The sequence below is a fragment of the Choristoneura fumiferana genome, chromosome 20 (assembly GCF_025370935.1).
Source record: "Choristoneura fumiferana chromosome 20, NRCan_CFum_1, whole genome shotgun sequence".
In the NCBI taxonomy this organism is placed as follows: domain Eukaryota; kingdom Metazoa; phylum Arthropoda; class Insecta; order Lepidoptera; family Tortricidae; genus Choristoneura; species Choristoneura fumiferana.
Window position 1 is genome coordinate 7,481,292 of NC_133491.1, and position 9,532 is coordinate 7,490,823.

The 9,532-nt window shown below is 35.0% G+C and overlaps 1 protein-coding gene and 1 pseudogene across 1 annotated transcript in view; one reads left to right on the forward strand and one right to left on the reverse strand.

Moving 5' to 3' along the window:
* Positions 1-1,433: 1,433 nt before the first annotated feature.
* Positions 1,434-3,090, reverse strand: LOC141439210 (uncharacterized; annotated as a pseudogene).
* Positions 3,091-4,844: 1,754 nt separating this feature from the next.
* Positions 4,845-9,532, forward strand: part of LOC141438929 (semaphorin 5c-like) — a 68,851-nt gene continuing 64,163 nt past the window's right edge. Inside the window, 1 exon segment of the mRNA XM_074103005.1 lies at positions 4,845-5,298. The gene's annotated coding sequence lies outside the window, so the exon portion shown is untranslated.

A 9,532-nucleotide genomic window follows, 5' to 3' on the forward strand; every position in this document is an offset into this window, starting at 1 on the left:
AGAATAAATAATAATAGTTTAGTTAGATCTGTAAGAAAAATCATGCAAGTAGCTTTACATTGTGGACCCCTAAAGTAGAGGGTTCTCAAGTAGTTAATCGAGCGCCGCAATGTACTGTAACTAGCACGAGTTTTCTTGCAGGTGTAAACTGAGCTTTAGTTAGTAAATACGGCCTGTGGCTTGCGGGACTCGCGGCAAGCCAGGCTAGGCTTTATACTACGTATGTACAAAATTTGAACTTTGTATCTTGCTGTCCCACTGATGCTTATATGATTTAATACGAGAGAGAGAGGGACGCTACGATATGAACTTCGATTTTTGAATGTCGTAGTGTAGCCCTAAGAAGAAGATGACGCTTTAGAAATGTGCTGCTGGAGAAGAATGCTTCGCATATCCTGGACGCAATTCCGAACCAATGTCTCAATCCTCCAAGAACTCGGCATCAAACAGCGTCTTTCTTCCATCTTCCAATATAGCAATCTCACTTTCTTACTTTGGCCATATCACACATCGAGAGGACACATCTGTGGAACGGCTTGTGGTTCAAGGGAAGGTTGAAGGCACGAGAGCACGCGGTAGGTCACCCATACGTTGGACGGACCAAGTTAACGACGGATTGTAAAGCTTGCCACCACCCCTAATGTGACGACCACGACCACTCTGCCAAGAGTGTGACGACCAAGAAGAAGTGTAGCCCTCAGGCGGCAGGTAGGGGGCCAGCGCAAGCTAGGTCCCAGCCCCAGCTCTCCACATTCAGTCGAGTCCCGGGCTAACTTCAACACAAAATTGCATTGTAATTTGAATTTGGCTGTTCCCAATGTACTTACTGTAAAAAATAAAACTATGCTAAACTAGAATTATCATATGATCATCTTACTCCTATTGCTATGGCCATCACACCCAGGCATTTTGGGAGAGATGGCTAACTGAGATTTTCATAAACTATTTTTTTATGATGATTTATTAGAAAATTTTACTTACCTATTTAATGGTTTGACATATCACTTACCACTTACCTACTTTAGGTATTTCCTACTTCTCTTCTCTTGAACGGATATCCGATTACGAGTAGGTATAAAATACTTCATAAAATATTTGTGTAAATACGTTGTACTTAGTATAGATAAAGCAGTGTGTCTTATCTACAACTTTTAGGTACCTTACCTAGGTACTGAAACTATTATGCAGTGTAAGTGTAAAAAAAAAATCATACCGTCTCATACTTATCTAATAGCTTAGATAGATATATTATAACTATAGACTACTCGTATAGCTATAACTATGTAGGCTTCGCAGCGGTCGGTGGCCGCAAGGACGTTTGTACGCGGCTGAGGTAAAACGCCACCAAGTTCTTAGCCAATGGGAAGTCTACTTTTAATGTGTGCGATTACGTCCGCGTACGTACGCAATCAAAGCCTGACATTAAGATAAGATAAGATAAGATAAGATATTTTATTCAATAATTTGCAGTACAAAATAACAATAAATACAATGTTTTACAAAGTTCTATGTAACACATTATCCTGCACTAGAGTTACTAGAAAACTCTGTATCGCAGGCTTAAAGCGCTAGTAGAAAATTAAATTAAAAATAATTTATCTAAGCTTAACAGTGCAAATAGATATTATGAAATTATACGGACATTAAGTGAAGTGAAAATAATAAAAAGGTATAAATAAATCAATTGAATTTAAGTATAGTGCTATGATCTAAATAAGCCACATCGTCAGTGCAATTTTTAACTGTGACAAAGCCGAATCGAAGTTTGCTGACTAAGATAATACATTATATGTGCCTAACGTAAAAAATTGCAACTGTGCTTAACTTAAGTAGAAATTTACAATTTATGTTATTAGGTCAACAATGTGGCCATTGTCTACTTTACATTGTACACTATACTAGAAAATTAACAGTATGTATACTAAAATGAAGTTTAAATTATGATTCTGAAAATTTATTGTGATACAGATTGTGGTGATGAGTTGCCTTCGTAATCAATTGTACTGATGTATCTTTTTTCAGCCATAACTTTTGCCGGACAGACAGCATCACCTGTGATATGGTTGCTTGGTTTTTTAAAACGCAAGCAAGTAGCGCACTTGGCATCGTCTGTCTTTTTTTGACATTCTTTTATGGTGTGGCTTGTTCGCCACAGTGGCCGCAGTGACCGTTGACTCCCGGCAAAACTTGGCAGCATTGACCATATTGTTGACACTTATAACATCTAGTGACCAAAGTGAAGTCTCTAACAGGGCAAGATGACCAATTAATAAACACTTTGTCTTTAGTAATTAGGGCTTTAACGTATAGCAGCAGCACTTCTATAATATAATTACAAGTTTCAGAGTCCTTTTTTCCCGACTTGTGGCTGATCTTAATGGTGTCGAAAAACGTATCGTAACTATCACATTGAGGATTATCGGCTAAGTTTTGGTGGTACAAACAGGAAATGACTTCGATTTCAAGCATGGATGTGGGCACTCCTATAACTTATTTCTAGGCCTACGTTTTCTGCGTTTCATCGATCGTAAGGCCTGAGTTTTTTATCTGGGCGGATTGTTTTAATTTCTCGATATCGCCTGTTTCTGTGCTAATTACGACGCCAACATTCCGATTCTTGCGCAAACCTTTAACGTGCAGCTTCATCTGTTCGGGGTTAATCAGTTTTTGGACAAGAGATTTCGTCTCATCGCTGGATTTCAATTTGTCGTTGGGATAGATGTCACAGAGTTATCACGTTCTGGCTGTATGAAATTATTAGACTTCTTTTCACCATATCAGCAAAAGAAGTCCCCTTCGGGATGGTTTTGCTGACTCTTGAATAATACCAGCTTGAGGTCTGGAGCTGTTGTGAAGTTTAAGGTCTCCCTGTAAGGTCTGGACAGATGAATAAGCTTGCACGGCTTTCTGCTTTATGGACTGGTACGCCACTGCCATTTGAGATGTTCCATGACCTACTTTTCGACATAAATTGCTGATGCGCAATTTCTGTTCCGTGTTCAGCTTTCCAGCTTCTGAAATGGTGCACACCTCATTTAGGCAGTCTTCATAGTCTTCATCCAGTACACACATTGAGTCCGCAGTGTTGCTACTTTTCATATTGTCCCCATACTTTAGAGAGAAATCTTGTTAATTTAAATGTGACTGTTTTATGTAAAAATTAAAATAACAATCATCGACTTCCTGCATTGTTAATTTTAATTTTTTTTTAAGTACTTGAGTTTCCTGGTGATTTTATTATGTTGTGTATTTTTATGTATGGTCAGTTTTTTTATTAAAAATAGTATTGCCACCGCCACCTAATGGTAAGCATTATTATTTTTTTACTTTTTATATATTGTTATTTGTATTGATATTGTTGTGTGGTGTTTGATTTTTATATTGTTATTTTCTCTCCGTGTCCGTATTTTCTGTATTGCTTACTACTGTGGTGGTGGTACAATAGGTTTTTTTACTGTTCACCACATAATAAACAGTTCAGAGCAATAGTCCTTGTACAGTCAGCATCAAAAGTAGCTGTACACTTTCGTACTTTGTCGTTTTACAGCCACGTACTAAACGCCATGCAAGATTGTCAATATGTCAATGCGACAGAGTAAAAAAGTGATCCTCTACTTCTGATGCTGACTGTACTTTATCAAAATGTAAATGGTAAGAATTAGGCGGCCTTATCGCTAGGCTGCCTTTGAAAAAAGAAAGAAACACATTTAAACAAGTGGAACAATTATTAACATAATTAATGCACTTGTAATTTGAATTGTATTCCAAAAATGTTTCAGATATAAAAACAATTTAATGCATTTTAAAGGTTCTGATGACGATGATAACTACAAAAAAGCCAGAGGTTGGTTTTTAATTAATAACAAAAAGTTATGCTGCCGTCGAAACGCAAAAGGGCACATCCAACATTTTGTTAAACTCGAGAAAATAAATGTTGAAAGTTTTTTTGTTCTTTTTATAAATTTTTAGTTGAAAATATATACGTTATCAATAATTATATGTTACTATATGCATACTTTTTATTTTGATTAATTATTTTTTAATAAATCATATGTTTTGATTTTAATTAAATGAATTAAGTTAGTAAAAATAGTCTTGCAACGTAGTATATGCTTAACTAACCAAATGTGTCTTTTCATTTGAATATTTTAGACAAGTGGATACAATGTTAGGAAAAATAGGTATATTTTCTATAATTTATGCCTTTCCATTTTAAATTAAGAAATTAATATTAAAAAAGGCACATTTAGCCTACATAGTGCTAGTGCCCTATATTCTTAATATCAGAATATCATTGAAATGAGTCTTTTTAACTGTCTTTTTAATTAAAGGGCATACGTAAAAAGTTATGCCTTCTAATTTTTTCCCACAGCCAAATGCTTGCTTTGCTTTAATACGTTTGAATATCTCGGGCAGTTGTGCCCTTGAAGTTTTAGATAAACCGAAAGTTATTTACGAAACAATAAAAAAAAAACAAAAAAAATGGGAGAAAAAAAGTGTCCTAAGTAGGTCCTGAGATATTTATTTTATTCCATTACATTACCGTTTTCATACACGTTTCTATGGCGGTAGTGTAATAGATAACACAAAATTATATGTAAAACCTGGGACACGTTTTTCCTATTACAATCGAAAATGCTCCTGATTCTGAGTAGGAAAACGAAATAACATCCAAAAAAAAAAAAAGTCATTCCAACAACTTTTTCTGAAACCGCCCAGCTATCGTCGCGGAACTCGCGGACTCGCGGGTGAGCAAAGTTCACTGGTTACGTACTTGCGATGCGAGCTTTTCGCATATTTACTGGCAACATTTATCACGGCGGGCGAGCGAAGCGACAAGTAGCAAGTAGCGCGCGCGCATTCACGCACACTTCTGCGTGGCGGCGGTCGTTGCTTTTGTTAGTTTTTTATTCCGACCAACCACTTGCTGCTTTTGCTTGTGCAGTGCTTTTAAATACAAGTGTATAACTCTTGCTTACTGTATTTTTAGCATCAAAGACTTGTTATCCGGTGTTTAGATGCAGTGAAAAAATTATAAGTTACTTGTTGCATCGTTCAAAGTGAAATCTGTCAAGTAAAGTCCAGATGTTAGAAGAGCAAACGGCAACAACCCAACCTCGTTTTTGTGTCAACAAAACATAAACAGTGATCGGGACAAGTTAACGAAACAAAAAGCGTAGTGATGAATTAAACAATGTTCTAAACTGGAAACTGGCGGAGAATGGGCTTCATTCACGGGCTCACAGTGGATTATTGGAACTTGAATTTTGTTGCGACTTCACCCACATAGCGTTTATGGTAAGAACCAAGTTTCTTGTTTCGTAACTTTATTTTTTCACGGACTTGACTTTCGCATGCAATTTTCAAGTTACTCCGTGCTTATTTAGTGATTTGCGTGAAGAATTCTCACAAGAAATGTGTTGGTAGGTTTACGAAACTTTTATACCTACGCAAGTCATGGTGTTAGCCCACACAAATGTATACAATTGCCTTAACATAACAGACTCGTTTACCTGCTAGGCTAAACCTTCTGCTTGAGAACTCGTTCAAGTTAAATTGTATCAGAGGTACTTTACATAATGTTTTAGTTTTCTAGTTTGAAAGTAAATAGGTTCTGTATGTAGTCCAATTGGTACTTACTAGGTAATTAATTACTGATTGCAGTCTAGAAAAAAATTTAGAGGGTATTTTAGTTTTAAACCAATTGGGTAAAACAAAGTGATGTCTGTTAGTAGGGGGGATAGATGCCATGAATGCCAGATAGAAACACTTGAGAACAAGATCATCTTGATATCATCATCAAAACAAAGTTTATGGTAACAGAAGCATACTGTACTGTGTTGTTTATTAAGTCGTAGTAGGTACCTTATGTTATCTTTCACTATTCTGTATTTTCCTTATTTCTAATTGGAATGGAACTTATTACTCATAGGTACTTATCAAACCAAATCTTATAATCAACAGCAAAATAGATATAAAAACTTCATCAATTAGTGTAAGGTCTACAAATCAATAAGAAACAAGTACCTATTTTTTTTTTTTTGAGTTGTAGGTAAACACATTGTAGACAACAATATGTTGTTTTTAAATTTATTGCATTTTCATAAGAACATTTCAAGTTACATAAAAGGTTGTAAAAATAATGAAATGAAACTGAATGATTTATTGAAAAGTCTTATATTTAAAAATTATGAATTTTGATTTTCAATTTGAATTTAAAAATTCTGTTATCTTTAATTCACAATTAGAACTTATAATGCTATGAGTTTGCATTTAGCACCTGTATCATATGTAGAAAATGATTTAAAGTAAATCCAACTCCAAATCTAACATTTAGTTGTAATTCGTCAGTCTTTACATTTTTGTAGTTAATTTTGTTTTTATGACCAGCATCTTTGCCTAATTATAAACCAATTATGTGTTATTATATTATTTTCATTCCATTTGTCTTATTTTCGTTACTCAACAAAATTACTAACAGAAATTAGGTGTACGTACCCATGGCAATTTGTCAAATGACTGTTCTGCACATGCCCTGTAATTTGTTTATCTTTAGTTAATTACTTAAACCATAGTGTAGATAATAGTACTGTACAATTGACAAACTATTGGGTAAACGCAACTAACGTAAAATTTATGTGACAAGGTCTTTATCTACATGCATCCATAACAACAGCTGCATAATGTAAAAACCATAATGAGTCTAAAAAACTCATAAATCTCTTAAGTCACATGTAAATTCCATGCTCCATTTTATGTAAATGACAGCTATCTTTGTTTGTAAATACAAGACCGAGTACTGAGCAAAATGGGCCATATATACTACAATTTACCTGAATAAATGAATACACAAGCTGACAAAGGAGTCTTTGGATGACTTCATTACAAAAATAGCATTTGATTATAATGTTATGAACATCAATTGTCTGGTACGAACGAAAATGCAAATTATTCTCACAATGAATTTCAAATCATAACCATGGCCATGTTGCAATTTAGATGAGGCCAAACTCATTTATTTCTCTGTACACATTGCCTGATGCTTATTATCATAGGTTTTAGTGTAGTGATTGTGATCACTGATAAATAAATTACTATTAAAATAGTAATGTATAGTAGCAGTAATAGTATTAGTAATAGTAGTCACTATGAAATTAATTTCATTGGTACTTTATCATCGTTATCTTGGCCTGTATAAGTCCCAATGCTGGGAACAGGCCTCCTCTCAGAATGAAAGGACTTAGGCTGTAGTTCCTATAATAATAAATACAAATAATAAATTCATTTATTTCGAGCAACTTGGCCCATACAATAAATACCTTACAGACTAACATACATATTTATGCAAGCCCAGTGCAGATTGAAAATTTCACACACACCATTGAATTTCTTCATAAATGTGTGCAAGTTTCCTCACGATTATTTCCTTCACTGTGAAGCTTATGGTAATTTCAAATGTCATTTTGCTCAAAAATTCAGGGTAATGCAGAGGTGCGAGCCCAGGCACAAACCCATAACCCTTTGCTTGAGAGGCAATAAGCCAAACTAGTCAGTACAGCTCAATTGACAGTTTGGTTGTTGCTTGTTATAAATGCTAAATTCATTAAACATATTTAAAAAATAAAATATTTTTTTAATTTTAGCAGTCACCAGCATGATAAAAAAAATTCAAAAACACCATATAAATATTTCAATCAAAAACGAAAACTTGTCATTTATTTGGTCTATTAAGTTGAATTAAGTGATTTACGTAATTTGCCACAAGGGAATGAATTATTAGATTATAAATAAAACTAAATTATTGCCAAGAAACAAGTTAATTACACTTAAAACTACATTTAAAAAATTGTGTGTGTGTGTGTGCGTGTGTGCGTGTGTGCGTGCGTGCGTGCGTGTGTGTGTGTGTGTCTGTATCTGATCTGTCCACTTTAACAGATTGTACGGTTATTGCACCTAAATTAAGTTACCTCTTAATTTTTGTTTCAGACTTACTAAAGTATAGTATTTAGATATTGGTAGGTACAGTAAAGTATAGTACCTTCCTGTTGACCCTGCATTATTTATAAAATTGTAACTTCTTAAGTTCCTGACATTGACTTCTTCATGGTCAATAGGGTGTTTTAAATTAAAATTAATTCATTGGATCACTGTTTTTAATTAATGCCTGTTATTTATTTATTCACATTACTTAAATAATTAAGTACCTATGTACATCAGTTCACACAAACAAAATAATAGATTGACACCAACAATGACTTTAATTTAGGGTAGGTAGGAACAAAAGAAGTTATCACGTGACAGAAGAAATCAGTTCAAAATAAGGGGTATTGTGGTATGGTTAATGTGCGTCCTGGAATATGTGCCTCGAGTTTTATGACTTAATAATGCACACCCTGATAATTCATGTACTACCTACTTAATAACGAAATAAGTGCACGAATTATCAGAACATGCATTATTAAGTTGTAGTACGTTCCGAGGAATTAGTGATTAGTACTCTGACGTCTATTAACTTACTCCTAACAGAATATCACACAGCGTCTGCGACAGGTACAGGACACACGAGTTATTCTACCTAGGTTCATTTAATTGTTGCCAGGCCCTACACTATGAAGTGCAAAATTCGAACTTCCGTATCTTGCCGTCCGTCCCATTGACGCTCATATTAGTTAATGCCAGAGTGGGAGGGATGGTACGATACGAACTTCGATTTTCCTTCTGAACCTTAAGCTTGAAGCTCACAGAACCACACAGAACCTCGCGTGTTCGCGATCCTAACCAGTTCTCCTGATATATGGGTCCGCGCTCGCTATTCCGAGAAACAGTGGCTCTTGTTCGCCTGTGAGCCCCATTGTTCCCGCCTTGTTTACCACTATGTGTTCCGTGTGTGCGAAGTGTGAACACGCTTGGCAGCACGTACACCCTTTATCTACCTGCAATTATGTACAATCGCGGGAAAAAGCACATGAGAAAACATCAACAAAAAAAGTTTTTTTTTCGAGTTACCTCATTTAGTTTGTGGTTGATCTAAATGGAACGTCTCAAAATAAATAGTTTAAAAAAATAATAGACGAAATACAAAATGGTCATTTGATGTAACATAATTTTTGGGTACTATTTGATAATACATTATACATACTTTTATGATCGTGTAACTACAGATTGATTTATTTACATAATATACGTAGTTGGCTTTAAGTTTATTTATTATCAGCTTATAGCTTTATTGTGTTAAAAAGTCTAAGCACCGCATTCGCCGTTCATGCGTGGGTTATTGATTTGAACTACACTGAACCAACTGATGTGCGCCCTAAATGACGAATGACCTGATATCGATTTAAAATTGTATAAATTGATTATCGAGATCCATTTGGTTATCGATTCTGTGCATGTACACTTCATTAATGTACAACACGGGATGAAACTCAACTCAATAATTGGTAGGCGGTAGAATTTGTATTTATGTACGTATCTGACTTTAGAAACCTTGATCGTGCAAGAAATGGCGTAGACACTGGTCGTTGATTGGCCG